The sequence below is a fragment of the Taeniopygia guttata genome, chromosome 7 (genome assembly GCF_048771995.1).
Source record: "Taeniopygia guttata chromosome 7, bTaeGut7.mat, whole genome shotgun sequence".
Taxonomy (NCBI): domain Eukaryota; kingdom Metazoa; phylum Chordata; class Aves; order Passeriformes; family Estrildidae; genus Taeniopygia; species Taeniopygia guttata.
Window position 1 is genome coordinate 22,937,513 of NC_133032.1, and position 19,370 is coordinate 22,956,882.

The following is a 19,370-nucleotide window of genomic DNA, read 5'->3' on the forward strand; positions in this document are numbered from 1 at the left end:
AACCTACACTACCCAGCTACATCAACATTAATTGCAAAGTATAGTCAATCAATGCAGACTGCATACTGCCAAAATTATAAAAAAGCACCTTAACCAGTCCCCCTTTCCATACCTTCACCAATAGTCGGGAGACAATCTCAAAAAACTTTTCTGCTTCTGAAGGTCAATAGCATATGAAGTGCTGCTGACATGCATGAACTGAGGCCCCTGTTTAGACAGGTATATTAATGTTTTGGATTTTTTTTTAATTACAGGTTTCTTACCTTGAAAAGGGCAACCCAGAGACAAAGCTGTTTGACTAGCTGCAACATCTGGACAGCAAATACAGTAACTTTATCAACAGAATGAAAAGAAGATACTTTATTTACTGAGGAACATTTTCAAGGAAAGTGAAATATGTCTTATTTTAAGGTAATTTTCTCAAAGACAGGTAAGCTCAGTTACACTGTATAGCACAGATACACATTCTAGAACATCTTTCAGCTCATCTGTTTGTGTCTATTTACTGTAAGTGATCTATCTTTGGCATGCCAGAATCCATGAAATGATAAAATCTGTGGACAAACCTTTACTTTGCATCTGTCCAGAATTTCTGAAGATGAACCTTTAACAAAGCTTTGGAGGATAAGACAAAATACTACTTACTTCACAGAATTCAGTGTTCAAGAGTTAAGCTGTAACTTGTAGTTACCTAGGTTACTAGTTACCACTGGAGGCCCTATCAGCTGAAACACTCAGTCTGCTAAAGGATGCCAAACCCACTTTACTTGGGGAAACATGGATACCAACAGGTTTCAGACACTGTATTGGGGAGGGACTACAGACTTGGCTTCTGTGAGAACCTGCAGAAGTTTCCTTCGTGTCCGATAGAGTCAATGCCAGTCAGCTTCAAGATACACCTGCTGCTGGCCAAGGTCAATCCCATCAAGCAACCATGGCTGTGCCCCTGGAGCAACAGTCAAGAAGGGCGGGGTGAAAAAAGCTGTGCAGCAGCAATTGCAGGTGGCGGGAGGACTAAGAAAGAATATATGAAAGGAGCAGCTCTGCAGACACCAATGTCAGTAGAGAAGGAGGGGTAGGAGGTGCCCCAGGCACCAGAGCCGAGATTCCCCTGCAGCCTGCGGTGCAGCCCATGGTGAGGCAGCTGTGCCCCTGCAGCCCATGGGGGTCCACAGGGATGCAGAGATCCACCTGCAGACTGTGAAGGACACCACAATGGAGCAAGTGGATGCCTGAAGGAGCCTGCGGGACACCCTCACTGGAGCAAGCTCCTGGCAGTAACCTGTGGGCCCTTGGAAAGAGAAGCCCATGCTAGAGCAAGTTTGCTGGTAGGACTTGTGATGCTGCAGGGGGCTCACACTGGAGTAAGCTGTGCCTGAAGGACTGCACCCCATGAGAAGGAACCCTTGCTGGTGCAGGGTACAGGAATCCACATTGGTGCAGTTTGTGAAGAACTATAGCTTGTGGAAAGGCTCCATGCTGGAGAACTTCATGGAGGGCTGACTTCCGTGGCAGGGACCCCATACTAGAGCAGGGGAAGAGTGTGGGGAGTCCTTCCCCTGAGGAGGAAGGATCAGCAGATGCAATGTGTAATGAACTGACCATGACCCTCATTACCCATCCACCAGCACTGCTCTGGAGAGGAGTTAGAGAATTTGAGAGTAACATTAAGCCTGAGAAGAAGGGAGGGCTGGGGGGAAGGCATTTTAAAATTGAGGGTTTTTTTTCTCATCTTCTTACTCTTATTGACAGATAATAAATTAAGCTAATTTATCCAAGTCTAGTCTGTTTTGCCTGGGATGATAATAGATGAGTGATCTGTCCCTGTCCTCTCGACCCACAAGTCTTGTTATTTTCTCTCTCCTACCCAGCTGAAGTGAGGAGGGACAGAGAGGCTTTGGTGGGCACCTGGTATCCAGCCAGGGTCAATCCATCACAAGCACACAAAAAAGCATGTTTTGTATAGGAACCTCAAAATTACTTTAACTGCTAAGTCTCTCTTCTCACTGCTATTAATTAGCAACATTACAACAGCACTGACAAGCTCTTAATATATTGCATGTAGGTGCTATCAAAAACCCAGTGCTGGTTAACAGAGTTACCACACAGAGCAAGCCAAAGTCTCAGCAAGTCAACCCCCCAGTATCTTAACGTGCTCTGATCAGCCTGTCAGCAGTAAGAACTGCCAGACAATAAACTGAGCTAGCTAGGAATTTCCCAATAAAATGTGTTTTGTTGGGGCTCGGCAAAGCTACTTCAGCATAGCCAAAACATTTCTCGAACACCAGCTAAGCAAGGGTTCCCCAACAGCTAACTGAATTCCCTGTTAGCCAGCTATCCTTCCCCAAAAAACCCAAATCACAGCAAAACTTGGGATAAGCAAAATTCAGCTTAACAAAGCAGGAAGTTACTGTAGCTTGTGCAGACACAGAAGAGCTGACCACAGCATTTATTATCAAGTAAAGCTCTGTATCAGTCATGCCTTTCCTACATTATTCTGCAGCCTCACCAAGTAAAGGCAGAGGTGACTCTCGAATGGCTAGTCCTTTACAAAGTGTCTGACTGTATTTTCATGAAGCCATTCACAAAGTTATCTTCATTCATAACGAGCAGTTCTGGCAGTCACTCATACAGATTTCTTACCATAGACAAAAACACAGTCAGAGCTGCCAGAAATTTACATCTCCAATTTAGCCACACACCAAAACAAGCAGGGCTGGCTCTGCAAGCAGCAGATATGAGCTGTGACTGGATTTGGTGGTTAACAGAGCTCTGTCATGGGCATCCACAGACCCAGGGACTTTGGCTGAAGAGAGCTGGATTTATATTTGCTCAATATTTGGACACTCCGATAATGGAGGAAAAAAAAGATCCATATATGAGACACAATTTACATAGGATGAGACTCGGCTCCATTGGTTGTCTTCCTTAAACATGAAAATTACTTGCCAGTAATACTGACACAGGCAGGAATTTTCCAAGACCTGAGCTTTCTCTATCACTATTGTTCCAGGGGTTCTGCTCATTAACTGAGATCAGACAGCCTTGCCACCTTGCTCACAATCGCAGCACAGCAAACAGGGAATGCTTTGGCTCTTTTTAAACTGCCTGAACTGTGAACTGTGCAGTTGGAGAAAAATTCAAGAACTCTTTCACCACTTTATCCCCACATACACCTTGCTTTTGGACAGGGCACAAATTACTGCCTTGATACTCCCTTCTAGCAAAATACACACTCCATCCTTGTGGTCTCAGAGAAAGTTTCTTCCTTTGCTGTCGAAAACAAAAGATTTCCATCATTCTTCCAACTTGTACCAATTGCCTGCTCCATAGAGAGAACAAAAAAGAGAAGTTATCACTGGCAAAGAAAAACTACCTGCTCTAATCATGAACCTTTACAGCTGAACTATTTCAAAACATACTGGAGGGGGGCAATTCTATTTGCCTTCACTGTGGGCTGCCCTATGAATATGTTCACTCTTCTCCACCATACAAGCAAAGTTTCATTCAAGTCAGTGCTTCAATGTTAAAAAGGCATGAGAAATTGCAGAGAACTTTTTATGACAGCACTGGAGTCTCAGTTTCACAGTGCTTACTGCATCATCAACCAAATCCCATAATGTCATCTCTCTCCTGGAATGACAACATTGACCGACAAACCTAGTAAGAGGTTTGGAGGTGGCTGCCTTGAACTCTGACATGAAGACCAGTCTCACTGCTACCCATTTGTGTATGCATTGTGATGTTTTTCTACCAGGAACATATACTTATCTCTCTTCATATTAAAAGTGGAATACATAAGGGCCACCAGAGCAGGCCAAACACCCTAAAAATAAAGAATCAATTCAAGAACTTGAGAGTCTCCTTTAATCTCAATTATTTTCTCTAAAAAATCTGTGAAAGCTCAACTTGCTTTCAGTTTCAGACTTCAATATCGATCAAAGTAATCAGTGAGCTCTAATCTGAATTACCTGAACTCTTTGCACAGAGTTCTAACACAGCTGCCAGTTAGTTTTCACTGACAGCAGCATACGCAACCAAAAGTAGGGGGTTGCAGGGAAGAACAGGGCCATTCACTGATCTTTTTTTCAGCAGTGAACTAAGATTTCATTCCTACTTCAAATCTTTTAATTTTTAAGTTTTTCCATTTCTTAGGATAACCCCATAAATCTAATTCTTAATGTTTCAATTTTGAAAGCATTTTATCAGTCCAGTCTCATGATAAATAAGACTCACAAGACTCACAAGTAACAAGATGCACCTATAGGCAATTAGAGAATTACCCATTTCTGACACATTTCTGATGTTCTGGTAAAACACGGGGTAAAATTTCTCCAGAACTGTTCTTGCAGGACAGAGTCAGCTTGAATATGCAAACCCTATCAGACAAGCACTTAAGTGCTATTGAACTTCCTGAAACAAATTTTTTGCACACGTTTCAGTGAAAAATGAACTTCAGCAAATTCTTAAGTCTTTTTGAACTGTTTCAGAAGTGCGCATGATTCTAGAGAAAATTTCACATCTGCATGTACAAGAAAACATTTTTTAATCAAGAAACTGTTCTTAAGATCTTACAATAGGATTTTGTTTTTGTTATAATTACTTTTTCAGTACTACATTAAAAAGTAAGTGAAAAAAGCAGTATGATTTGGGGTTGTGGTGGGTCTGACTGGGATGGAGTTAACTTTCTTCACAGCAGCCCATATGGTGCCATGTTCTGGCTCTGTGGCTACAACAGTGCTGACAACACACCAGTGTTTTGGCTATTGCTGAGCTGTGCTTGCACAGTGTCAAGGCCACCTCTGCTTCCCACTACACCCCCACAGCCAGGCTGGGGGGCAAGAGGCTGGGACAGGACACAGCTGGGACAGCTGACTCAGAGTGACCAGAAAGATATTTCACGTGATGTTATCCTCAAGTCCACAAATAAAAATTGGGATAAAGAAGTAAAAGGATATTTTTCTTTTCAAGCAAGTTTTTTGGCTGTTGTTTGGAGACTGGCTGGGTATCACTCTACCATCACCTGGTATGTCATCTCCCTTGCTCTGCTTGTTTTTCACCATCCGAGCCCCTGAGCTTTTCTTCACCTATTAAATGGTTTTTTAACTCAGCTCAGGAGCTGTCTTTTGTTCTCCCTATTTTTGCCTCTATCCCCCTGTGGAGAGCTGCTGCAGGGAGTTGGGAGTTGTGTGGGTGCTTGGCTGCTGGCCAGGGTGAACCCACCACAGCAAGTCAAATTGAAACGCCATCCCAGATTGGTGTAGTCTCTTCTCAGATTCTGATCTAGAACTTGCTCCAATACTCAATGTCTACAAAAACTTTATTTCTCTAGGTACTTGTAGGGCACTTTACCTCCATATATTTGAGCTGAGTACAATCATCCCAACTCCACAGTCTGAGGAAGTATTTGTTATTCTCATTCTGCTGAGGGGTAAAGAAGTGGAAAGGACTACAGGAAAAGATTGAATTTCAGAGCTGATTAAAAATTTTGGCCTCATTTGCAGAAAGAACATTTATACACAGCCATCTTTTAGTAGCAACCTGAAGGCTTTTCAGAGCTGAAAAACAATCCCTTTTCAAGTTTAAGACCTTTACTGACCTCCTTATTACTACCCCTACAAGTACAGGATTTACAAATATGGATCTTCAATGACAAGCCAGCAAGTTTCCTTATTCTCAGGGTCACAAGGCATCATTCTGGTATGGAAGACCGAGTGCAGCTGAAAACCCAGCATCTTTCCCAGAAATCACTGCTCCTGAGAAATCCCTGTGCTGTGTAACACTGCTGACAAGGGTGGAGATGCTTCCAAGATATCTCGTTCTCTAGGCAGCCCATCTGTTTCTGAAAATCAACTTCTGGTCAGCAGCTGACCCAATGAGTCACTCTGCTTTTACTATACAGAGCTCAGAGCCAGACAAGCAATATTTCATCATGTACTTGTCCACACTTGTGATCAGCACGTGCCTAAGAACCACTTTGGACACGTATCTTTTTCTTCTTTCCTTTGAGGAAGTCACACAGCTCACGACTACCAAGTTTAGTATGCTGAATTATTATCTACCAGATTGACTCTATTCAGCCACTCCCTGTGAGCTTTCCACTACCAAAAGCTTTGAAAGTTTGCCATGTGGCAATTCTGTGTTAAAAGACTGAAGCAAAAAGGAAATCCTTAAGAAATAGCATAACTACCACCACCAAATAAACAGGGTGCATGAAGTGAATAATGTGCAAATGAAATTACTTCTTCCATCTATTTATTATAATGCTTGAGTATTTCAGAAACTTCAATACATAATCGCATTTATCATTCTGACACCCATGCTTAAGTGCAGGAGTACTGTTATCTCATCCTACAGATTTAAAATTGAGGAATTAAGTGATTCAGCAATGATTTCTCAGGAAGCCATTCATAAGGGACACAATCCAGGTGTCCTATGCTGCAAGAAAACTGGAGAACCTTACAGACATTTGAAAAAAATGGTCATCTCTATTAGAATTACACAGAAGGATGAGGTCCTTAGCCCACTTAGACTCAGGCTTGAAACAGACTTAGCTTATGATTTTTAACATGCTGGACACAGAGAAACTGCCTCCTTTGGACAAAATGGCAAAAGGAATAACTTGATAAGTTCAAAAAATTATTTGCTTCAAAACAAGTTACAAAAACCAAGGAGTTTAAACACCTCTAAAATTAGGCAATTGCAGAGCCCCCATTTCTCAGTTTTGTAGTCTATGTGTGTATCTAATTTTTTTTTTTTTTATTACTACAATGCTACCCTTTCCCACTACCCTCTGAACATGACTTTGGACTATACTTAGTGTGATATGACTTCAGAATACCAGTTCAGGAGAACTTTCAGTTCTTTCTGCTACATTTTCACAGTAATTCAAACAATTACAAAAGATAAGATGGTGAGGAGAAGCAGTAGGACCATATAGCATAAGCTGGTCAACTTCCTGACATAGAAAAATAAGATTAAGGAGATAAATTTATACGGAATGGTGAATAATAGACTCTGGAGAAAAAACTGCCCCATCCCTGAGAGTGCTCAGGGCCAGGCTGGACGGGGCTCTCAGCAACCTGGTCTAGTGTAAGGTGTCCCTGGCCAAAGCAGGAGGCTTGGAACAACAGGATCTTTAAGATGCCTTTCAACTCAAGCCACTCTATGATTTCCATATGATTCAAGTTCCAAGATGTTGAAATAGACTGCACTGCTCTGGTGAAAGCAGCCCTGAGAGATCCTGGCGTCACGTTTGTGCACTGACAGACCTGCAAGTAAAGAACTTTCCTATCTGAATGAACAGCAAAGAGAGATAGAAAGTATCTTACCACTGCAAATTACTCCAGTTTCTGTTCCTGTTTTTCTGTCTTCTCCAATAGATTCTATCTCCTGCAAAAATAGCTGAAAGTTAGAAAAAAAACCCCAAAAAGTACTTAATTTTTTCTTGATTTGTTTTACTGTCTTCTTACAGAAGACTTTTGTGAAAAAGACATCCCTCATTCCTTTACTGCTGTGCTCAACACGTGGGGGTGTCCTTACCTGTTTTACAGGGCTTATCTTTTCTAAGGGCCTGTCTTCACTGCCATGAAAGCTTAGGCAATCACCTAAGCTTTGTTGTTAGTCCCATTCCTGCCCACACATACAATTCTCCCCTGAAACAAACCCATTTTTAAGTATTTTAAGCTCAAACTAGCCAACACATGGGATATGCAGAAAGATGAACTTAAGCAATGAAAACTATTTTATCATTAATGCAAGAGAGCCGTAGGCGCAAGTCACAGTAACACAGCAGCTACTAATCAACCCCTCCAAGCAGCACTAGCACAGCTTCACTGTGGTCATTCTCCAGAAACATTATCATCTCAAAAATACTAACTCAGATGAAACAAAGGGAAACCCAAAGGGTGACACCAGCACTTTGTTTGCAATACAAGGCCTTTGCTGATTTACATATAAATTTCAGACTAATTGTCCCCAAATTTAAAGATACATAACCACATGGAAAACGGAGTGCCTGTTTACATCTATACATGGATGAATGGAAACTGACCTCCCAGTTTCATTAGTGCAGGGAAGTAGTTAAGTTTTGTATTCTCTTGTGCAGTTGTGATGACAAGGCAGTCATGGTCTATGGTATACCATGCATGCCAGACAGAAATTATTCCTCTTTAGCAGCTATTAAGTGAGTTGCATACTGGTCCTTGTTTGCTTTGGAATAAGATCTGTTTAGCAGTCACTCAGCTAATCCTAAAAGAATATGGCAATGTTTTTGAACATCCTGACTGCTGAAATCATGCTCTACTAAACCACTATGACTGGATTGTCTTGACAAACAAATCATTCCTTCTGTACTACAAAATACTCACTCTATGTACAGACTAGAAATGTGTGAGTGCTGTCATATTTAAGTCATTTTATCCTTATTGAAACTACGTATTTTGCCAAGGCCAAAACAAATTTTCGACTGCAAAAGTCCTGTCAGCATCACAGGTTCTAGTTTAAAGCAAGGTAGAAAACTCTCAATTCTTCTGCATCCAAACCAGCCAGATGTTCCCTGAAACACTTCACCTGGCAAAGGCTCCCGCAACAAAGACTCTCACAGCTTACGTCCCAAAGTCCATTACAATCTAAACACACATTTCTGCATGGCTTCCTGAGTCACAGTTGTGTTCAAAATCAAAGGAATGAATAGAGCAATTTAAAATGTGATGCTTCAATGAAGAAATACAAGTACTCAGACATGCCAGTGTTAAAAAGCATTTCTGGGTGTTGGAATCTATACAACAGGCACAGGTCCATGAGATGAATAGAGGGGTTAGAAACGTGGTGAGGGAGGCATACCCAATTCCTTGCCTTTGGGTAGAATACCCCAACCAAGCACTGGGAAGAGGCCTATGTGATGGCTCTACCAGGAGTTTTTTTCTTTGGGGCAAGCAAGGGCAAGATTTGGCTGTTTCCCTCAAAGGGACATAAGGAAGGGCTGAGAACTCAGCCCTTTTGTCTAGAGAGCACCTGAATCAAAACAGAGAAGACAGAAATATTCCTAATAGCTACTGCACTCCTTAGGCCAACATCCAGACATTTAACTCCTTCCAGTACTGCCTGTAGTCTGCAGAAAGTACTTTTAGGATTTAAACACAGCAAATCAGATCATGGACACTATTGCACTGAGGCATCCTAGCGATTCTTCTTTTTTCCTGTATCACATCACCTGCTAAACCTCAGTTTTGATCTTTTTCAATACAGGCTGCGGAGGAGAATCCTCCCCAACTTCACTGGAAAACTAAAACCTGAAAAAGTCAAGGAAGAGCTTTATAACTTAAGTTTTTTTTCCTCCTGCTCAATGAGTTCTTTTGACGATTTTTTTTCCTTTGGAACTTGAAAAGATTTGAAGAAGAAAGTGACAGATAATGTCAGAATCCCATTTATTGATATGGTCAAGAAATATGGTCACCAGCATGAAATTATTCAAGCTAGAATTATAACTATTGGCCCTTTTTATTATTAAAAACTACTCTGAAACACAAAGGAACATAAGCAAAAAACTGAAGTCCAAAGTCCTTATTTTGCATCATCATAAAGTAACAAGCAGACAGCTAACAGCATACTATATGTACAGTTCTAAACCCTCCCCATTTTACTGCATGCAGTAAAGATTTGTTCTTTCCAAGCAATACCACATCTATCAAATTTGACCAAATAAGATATAATACCTTAAAAAAAATTAATTCTACAGGACATCTTTCCACAGTTTGATCACCTCCCTAAATCACCACCTTGTCTTTATTCAGTGGTCCATGACATGTAATCAAACAGTATGCAGGAAAAAATGACTCAAGGGAGGAGAAAGGAAATCACGAGTAAAGGTACAGCAGTTAAAAGGAAACTTATTTGACTTATGTATCATCACAGAAAATACTGTTGCTTAACGTGCAAATGTTCAAGTAATTTCCCATTATAATGAAAGGTCAATTCTTGAAGTGACTTTTATTCTCAAGCAACAAAAATATGCTGGAATAAGAAGGTATGCTGTCACTCTGCAGTACTTACAATGTAGGCTGAAAAACACTGGCCCATATTCCTCTGTGACGGAACCATGGTGATGAAGGCCATGTGCATGGAGATGTCATTGTATGGAGATGTCATTGTACCTCCGCACAGAACCTTCAACGCATTGCCCTCCACTGAAGAGGGAAAAAGAGCTCAGATATCACATCACCAAACCGCACATCGCCCAGAGCTCGGTGACAAACAACTGCACCAAAACCAACATAAGCCCAAACACCTGCCACAAATCAGTGCTCATCGCAGTGCTACAGCCCTGCAGGACATACACATAACCCAAACATTTTAATTCCTCCCCACCTTGAACTGTGACTCTTTCGACAGTTCCTAATCCTAGCATTAATGTGATATGTGACAATAGAAGAACAAGACACAAAGTTTAAATCTAGATCAGGACACCTATTCATTGTGACATGGCCGTTAATGAACCTAAAGAGCACAATCAAAGCCTAACATGAGTGATATAACACTCTAGATTGGAGTCCTCATCCTACAGGAATCTTTACTCTTCTGAAGAGTAAAACAAGGCCTTTGATCCCTTTTCTTCTGATGCCTAACCCTGACTGCAGCCTTAACCTAACCTTCACAACACACCCATCACACAGAAGAGCTCAAAAACCTCTTAATACTGCACCTCTTCTAATTCCTCTGTAGACCCATAAGCCTTCTAGACCCTAACAGCAAACATAACCTGCAATCCCTTCATTCCCAAGTAAATATCCTACACAAAAAGGACTGGCACACCTGTGTAAAATACTGTGCTAAATATATTCCATATTGTATATAGTGACTATAGCAGCACTCCAACTGAGTGAAAGTCATCAGTGTGTTAAGAATAGTTTGTTTGGCTTCTGTTTTGGGTTGGTTTTTTTGCTTATTTAAAAAAAAATTAAAAGCTAAGTTTATAGTGGAATCAGAGGTATACTCAGCTGGGATGAATGCTTCTAACATGAGGAAACATTGGACTATAGACAGCTAGCTTTTATTTCAGGATATTTCTTTGGTGAGGCCACTGATGGAAAATCTAGGTGAGAAGAAAGCACAAGGCAGGTGATCTTCTGAATGTTGATATGAATAACTGCAAAGGCTATTTACAGTCTGCTGGTCCACACATTAAAAAGTGAGATTTTTGTTGATGATTATGGCATTTGGGGTTTTTTGGCCCTTTTATGGGTTTTGATTTTGGCCTAGCTAGTGAGTCACATTTCTCCAACTGTCAATGCAGCTGTTTAGCACATGGAAAGCAAACCTCACTTTCTTTGACAGTCAGACCTTAAGACATCTACTCTCAACCTTACGCCCAACACAGATTCTAAGTTCTGATGTAGTCAATAAGGGTTTCTGCTTGTCTGCCACTGCTACACTTCAACACAACACAGTGCTAAGATCCTGTTAGTATCAGTCAGTTAGTAACAACAACTTCCAAAGCTGAACTCTGCCTGCCTTTAACCCAAGATGCTCCATTTTGTGCACTGCAGTTTCTAACCCTCGCCAGGGCATGCAGTGCAAAGCACACTCAGCAAGGTCCAGCCTTCAGTGGACAATTCATATTGACATTTACAACATGCACTTCTAACTGCAACAAAAGATGTATATGACTGTAAAGCAGCATAAGCCTTTCTGTCTAAAACCATCCTCATCTGGTATTTGCTAGAGATTGTAGAGCAAAAAAATCTGTTGACATTAGGATTGGGAAACAACCAAATAAAAGCTTCAGGACTGGATCACCTCTCATCCTACACCCGATTTCTGTTCAATAACACAAGTCAGACAGTGATATCACAGTTGGGTAAATAAGATATCTGTAAGCACCTTTATTCTCCTACCAGTGATCTCTCATTATTTCAGTCTTTTACTCCTCCTTATGTAACATCAGTCAAAAATTTCCTCCCAAAGCATTACAGGCCTAATCCAGTTCCTCCTGACAGTACTGGAGCCAGAATAGATCCATAACACACACAGATGAGCCAGATGACACTAGAAATTCAACATCACACCACTGAACACCTAGTATCACACCAGATGAGAAATCTTTTCACTGTTAGAAGAACTGGATCCACTGGAAGCCCAAAATGGTCAGAGGACTGAGTTGTGGGCACCAGTGAAACTCAAGTTCTCAGACAATGAACACAGAGCAATACTTAACAAGTTCTACTTACTATATGAACTGCTATCTGCTTTAAATATATATCATACTTCTGATAGATGGGGATAGTTTTTTCCACAGCTGGGAATATTTTACTTGGATGTTGTTTATCTTTCCTCAATCTGTCTGACTACAGATATCTCAATTTATTTTAGTTTTCTCCACTCTCAGAAGAGGATTTCTATAACCAACTGTACCATAACCAGGTGCACTGTCTATAACCCCAGCAGATTCATGGTAAGCTCTCTTCACTAAGAAACTCACCCACAATTTCCCAAAAATGCTTTCTTTTGGGAGTTAACTGCATTAAAAGCAACTTAAACTCATTTGTTACACAGCAATAGAATGACTGTCTTAAGAGCTGTTATCTATCTCAGCCTGGAAGTGATAAAAAAAGAATACCTTTCCATTTTGCAGAAATCTTTGGTGGAGCAGGGATAGCAGCAGAATGGCTACTTAGACATATATGCTATAATCAAGTTCTCAGAGTGTCTGTGCACTTTGTCAAGATCAGCTAACTGAAATTAAGATGAGAATTTTCCCTGAAACACGTAAGCCCACACGCCAAAATTATTCCCCCTTAAGGGCAGGTGAGGAGTTCTGCAGCTACATTTGGAAATATCAAAAAAATGACATGACATCCTTAGCCAAATGGTTCTGATAGTTCATTATCATCATTACTAAAGAAAATACTCCTTAATATATTCCAACCTAAGATTTGCATGCTCTTCCTTGCCCTGATCTAAGGCTGATGACACAAGCCATAATTTCTCAAGATTCCAGCTTCTGAACTTGATGAGTTTGTGCTGAATCCTAGAAGTTGTCCAATATAAAACATATTTAAAACAGAAAGCCTTTGGGAGTAGCCAAGTAGAATACTTGAGGAAAAAAATGACCATTACAGAAGCTTTAGAGTATTTATAATTCTGTTTTGTTTGCAACTGTACAGTAGCCTAGCCCATAAACAGAAACCAGGTGGATTTTTTCTCCATTTGCTTTACTTTATTTGAGATTTGTGGGAATTATGGTAACCAAGCAACACCACAAACCTGGAAAGCCCTAGTTAAGACAATTGCTGATATCCTGATAAGCCAGGATGTGTTCAGTGCATAGAGGAGCTATGGGATCTCCATTTCTGTACATTCTAGCGACCACAAGATTCTAAAAAGAGTGAGGAAAACATTCTGCACAATCTGTGGACTTTCCATGCTTCAGTGTGAAAACTGCCTCCCTCTGAAATTAATTTTGCTGCCACTTGAAAGTCCACTGTGAGTTTTACTTGCCACTTTTGCAAGGTCAATCTGTCAGGAGAGCTTCCCCTTACCAAGGCTTGGCAACTCAAAAATAATGGGTCTCAGACAGCATAATGGCCAAGAAATTAAAAATAATATCCATGGATTTATTAGAAATATCACTGTGGATCCATGTAAATTTGAGTATGTTCATTAACACAGAACACAACCTTATAACTAAATGTTGATGATAAAAAATGTAACTAAACTGAAAAAAAATCCACAATGTTATTTTCTGGTCAGAAAAGCACATCAGAAGACTCAAGCATTTTACAGCTTCTGTGATTAACAACAGCTGAAGTAACTCATTTTCCATGCAAGGGCAATCAGCACTATTTTCAAACTGGCACATCCTCCATGTAATCAGTCTTCAGCCTCCCAACAGAAAGAGAGAAACTTCTGAAGGAAGCAGTACTTCTTACTTTGCACACTAGCAAACTCAGCTGTGCCCTCACCCTGTCAAATGGTTTTTATTCAGCATTTTATAAAACATTTTTTTAAACCGCACAAAAGTAGATGTTTCCTTAATAGCAAAGTCAATCTATACATTTTTGTACAAACATTTCAAGACATAATCATATTCTGAGAAAGTAAAGTAGGCAAATGGTGGTTTTTTTTAAAAGTTTAAATTATTTGCTTATTAAAATAAGAAGAGGCGGAGAAAATACGTCTGAGTGAATAAGCTTTAAAGTGAATGAGGGGTTATTTTAGGAGACAAAGGGTGACTACTGCACACAACCAATGCGTGGTGGATCCATCAAGGCTGAGGATACTGAGTTTATGCTGCCATTCAGCAGACAGCACCTTAGTCTCACAGGTAAGACAGTGAAACCAGTCCCAAAAGCAAGACAGCCCAGCTATAGCAGACATGTGCTTAAGACACATAGCATGTAGGTTTTGGGAGTCACAGAGCGCATTAAAAAGTTCAACTCCGTGGAACAGGTTTCAGCTTTTCCTCATACTGACATCCAGCTGATACTGGGTTTTACTGTGCAGTACCCAATATCAAAGGTTACAATAAATAGGTATTAAAATCACCAAAAAGCCCCAAGTAGAGACTACATCTAAAGATATCCCCTGACAGTTACACTGGGACACAGACATAAGGGGGCTTCAGGGAACTGGATCTACTGCCACCATTGCTGGGCTTCTGAAAAAACATCACACCACGACTGTGAAAAGTAGAACTGTTTGTCAACACAACATCAAGTGCTGAGTGTGCCTTTGTAACAGGGTAAGTGGGAAGGTTCAAAGAACAAACTACCTCCTGGGACTCTTTACCAGGAACTAGCCCAGCAGAGGGATGTACACTCCGCATCACCCATCGGAGGAGGTGCTGCATCCTGCTCAGAAAGAAAGCATGATGCCAGGGCCCAGCATTGCAGCAGCAACGGATCCTCAATTCCAATTTCACTTCACTCCATTGTCATTGCCTTGGTGTGTGGACAGGAAGAGGGTTAAGAACTCCCAGGCTACCATCACCTAAGCAGTTTCACACTTCTTCCTGACAGTCCTACAAGAGCTAAACACAACCACAAAGAATATTGGTACAGTACAGAGGTTAGACATATTCCTTCTTATATAAAACTCCAATCCTTCTCCACCTAGAATGGAGAAATACTCTTGAGCATAAAGATTCTGAGAGTGGGATCATAATGCACAAAAATGCAGGATGAAATCAATTTACAAATGTAAATACAACTATAGCCTCTTTTGAAGTTTTAATAGGAAGAAGAAGCAGAATTACCATGGGGATCTTGGTCAGACTCAGCCATGAGTGTAAATGAGATCTCATTCCCATGTGGTATTTCACATCACAAGGAAAAACACAGAGCTCTCACAGCCCTAAGACAGAAGGTTTCCATGAAACAGTAATTTGGTCATCAAAGCAGCCTTTTCATGGGAATGACATACAAATAACAAAATAACACCCAAAGTTTTTAAGCAAGTTTCTCACGCTGGAACTAAGAGTATTTCACTGATTATTTAAATTATTTCAGCCTGGACTTCAGCTGAAATGCTTGTTTCAGTATTTTATGAAGGAACATGGGCAAAATAAAGCAAGTTTTCTATTCTGGTTTTCTATTCTGATAGTAAGTTTGGATAAAAGCAAGTAAGTGCTGGTCCAAATCTGGAATGTCTTCAGGGAAATCAGATAAACCCTTTGTTAAAGCAAACTGTAGTTTGCCTCAGTTTATTGGCATAGCATCTTCTATATGATCATTTAACTCTGAATTAATGTCTGCATTTACTTTCCTAGGAATAAACATGCATTTACTGCTGACACTGAGACTCAGCAACTGCTCTATGACTTGGCACCTCTGCTCCAAGTGCCTTTGAGATACCAAGAGTAAAGTTTATTCCAGTAATAACCACTTGCCCACAGGACATGGTCTGAATATTTTACGGTTCACTAAAAAAAATAACATCCCATTTTATGACAGAAAGTTGCATGAAAAGCATTACATGCACAACACATGGCCAAGCTATCATCCCTAGTCCAACCTCTGCTTTGCGAATTATCAGCCTTCAGTATAATTATCAGTATGTTTTAGCTCTGCAAAGTTATAGTACACTGATGTTATTTATTTTTACTTTTTTTTCCTAAGATATTTGCCACTTCAGTAGAAGAGGGGAGTGGCACAGAGTAACTACAACCCATCTTTCTTGTTTCCAAGGTCTCCTGGCTTTCACAGATGGACCTGCAGGGTGGGGGCTCTGCTCAACATCACCCATAACTCCGGTCCTCAGTATGAACAACCAAAGCTTTCACACGTAAGCAAATCCCCCAACATCCATAGCCGCAGATTTCAAACACACACACTGCCTGACCACCTCATGTTCACCTTGATCACCAATATATTAAATACTAAAATTTTCTCAGCCACCTAAAGCACATTTTTTCTAGTGAATTACCAAAGTCAATGAACTTGAGAAGCCAGACAAGCAACTCCTGGTGTACATTGAGGAATACAGCACACTGTAAAAGCTGAGGATTAAAACCAGAATTACCAAATTTCAAAATAAGAGTGAGATGATTATATCCTTCCACAGAGTCACAGATTGGGTAAGGTTGGATGGGACAGCAGTCGGTTACCTGGACCAACATCCTTGCTCAGGCAGGGTCATCCCAGAGCCCGTTGCACAGTGTTGCATCCACACAGTTCCTGAATATCTCCAGGTATACTGAATACCACTCTGGGAAAGTTGTTCCAGTGCACAGTCACTGCTACAGTTATGAAGTTCTCCCTTATATTAAGGTGGAACTTTCTGTTGCTGTTTTTTGGAGGTAGGGGGTGTTAAACTATGATCCATGAACAGATACCTTTCTAGCTTTGTATTAACACAGACAGTTAATGATTTATGGCATGTCTCTTAAGGAGTTCATCTGCTGTATTTCCATTTCAATTAACAGCAGATTCCTTCCCAAAACTCTTGTGATCAGTACTGGAAACCAAAAACATCCAAAAATGTAGCACCTAAGAGTTCCTGAGGTCCCTTCCACAAAAAATCCCAAACAAGAAAAAGGCAAAACCTTTTAATGAGTCTGGTACCAAATTCATTTAAAGACAAAAATCCAACAAAACCAGCACACTCAGCAACAGCCCTTGCAAAGCAGCCCAGCTGCCAGCTGGCTGCAGCTCCGGCAGTTCCTGATGTTGGCCAGAGGCCTGGAGAAGGAATGCAGCTCTGCAGGAGCCTTGCTCCCATAAATGTGGGGAAGCACCCTCACCACACTCCGACCTTACAGACTGACATTTCAAAACAAGCTGTCCTTGCCCAGGTCTTTTGGCACTGCAGAAAAAACAGCCCTTGCTATCACATGTTTGACCATTTTCCTCTATTGAACCACTTCTGCAGAGCTGGGCTCTGACTTCACAGCCAGCTCAGTGAGGATGCATAGCCTGGCAGGTCAAGTTCAGCCCAGAATAAGTACTATACCATGGTACAAAATGTCTGGTTTTTGTCATCAGTAACAGCAATCCTGAGGTTTTTCTTTTTTAATTCACAGAAATCTTTAATATGAGGCTAAGCAGCATTTTAGATGAAGATACTATTCACTTAAAACAGTGAATGGTAGCTTGAAAGTGTGCTATTCAAGTTTAACTAATGAGTTACATTGCTGCATTCTTTTAATATGAGGCAACAATGCTAATGACTAACTCTTTTGCAGTTTTATAGATCCTGCAACTACAAAATGATCCCTCTTTCATTTAAAAAGTCCCTTGTTACAGCTTAAGAAATCATGTTTTGCTTTTTAGCAATTCTCACTAAAAAGCTTTGGATGGCACCATCACCCATTTACAGGCTGATGTTTAGAGGACCTGACTGTACACAACTGCAGTAATAACTTCCTGCATTCAATATCTCTGGAAATCCAACACTGGAACAGCAATTAAAAACTTCTAACATTTCGTCATCTGTAAGGTAATGAACAAAATAATCATGGTTGTATACTTAGGTTAACTTCAGAGAGGGGAATCAGGTGTTAAAATGCCAATATGTCAGCCTTATCCCAGAAGCAAAGAAAATGGAAACCCATTATTCTTTGTCAAGAGATCACAGAGTGGGTTGGGTCAGAAGGGACCACAATGGGTCATCTGCTCCAACCTCCCTGTTCAAGCAGGGCCATCCTAGAGCACACTGCACAGGATTAGGTCAAGATGGCTCTTGCATATCTCCAGTGAAACAGACTCCACATCCTCTCTGGGCAATCTGTTCCAGTGCTCAGTCACCGCACAGTAAAGTTCTTCCTCATGTTCAGGTGGAGCTCCCCATGTATCAGTTTCTGCCCATTGCCTCCTGTCCTATCACTCGGCACCATCAAGAACAGCCTGTTCCATCCTCTTGGGATTTCCCTTTAGATATTTAAACCATTGACAAGGTCCCCTTTCAGTCATCTCCTCATTGCAATCCTCGTTGTACCCATGGCAGTGCCATAGATGAATTTACATACATGACCATCCCTTGCCAGATTATGCAACAGCAGAATGACTTCCTGGACTGCTAAATCATGGAATCACAGAATGATCTGGGCTGGAAAGGACCTGAAAGATCACACAGCTCCAGCCCCCAAGCTGCAGGAGTAGGAACGTCAATCACTAAATCAGGTTGCCCAGAGCCTCACTCAAACTGGCCTTGAACACTTCCAGGGATGGTATCCACATCCAAACAACCTGCGTTGTTCAGAACTTCCTTAGTTTCGTAGGCTTACTCACTTTACTGCAAAATAAAGTACAACATTTCCCATTATAGAGCACCCTTCATCCTGAAACACCCTGTGGACTCTGAATCCTCTCACAGAACAGTCACAAGTTTCAGGACTGAGTGTTCAGTGGAACTGCTGCAGCCTGCTCCATGGCTGGCTCTCATGTCATATTCTTGGCTAAGGACAGAGAAACAAACTCCTATTCACATCAAAGTGCTGTAGAACTGCCAATACATGTAGAGGTCTGACAGGACCTTGGTTTGAAGTATCTCTTCCCCAGAAACTCATCAACGGAGGATGTAGCATGCACCTGTTTCAGACATGAAGGGCTTGTGTCTTTCACAACAGGAAAACTTTGTGAGGCTACCAGCCATGCTGTGATGCAGACCCAATAGCACACAACTTAGATCATCTTGTTTCAAACAGCCCAATCTTCCTCCCTACCAGGGCTTCCTCCAACCATCTCCTGCTCTCTTCCAAGCCTACAGGTACTTCTCTTACATAGCAGCTGCTCTTTCTTTGCCTCACACTTCAGATCTCTTCAGGGCAACTCTTGCCCCACCTGCACTAGAGCTCTGTGCATGTGACAGGACACATCTGATTTTTTGACTCCTTTCTCCTGCTCTTTCTTTACATTTCAGACTTGGCTGCCTTT

General features: G+C 41.1%; 1 protein-coding gene across 6 annotated transcripts in view; it reads right to left on the bottom strand.

The window, feature by feature from the left end:
* Positions 1-19,370, bottom strand: part of SPATS2L (spermatogenesis associated serine rich 2 like) — a 78,146-nt gene that overhangs the window by 52,795 nt on the left and 5,981 nt on the right. For 4 of the 6 annotated variants that reach the window (XM_030277760.4, XM_030277759.4, XM_030277755.4 and 1 more), the window contains exon 2: positions 7,332-7,392. The exons of the other annotated variants lie outside the window; for them this stretch is intronic. The gene's annotated coding sequence lies outside the window, so the exon portion shown is untranslated. The remainder of the gene's footprint in view (positions 1-7,331; positions 7,393-19,370) is intronic. 6 annotated transcript variants of the gene reach the window in all.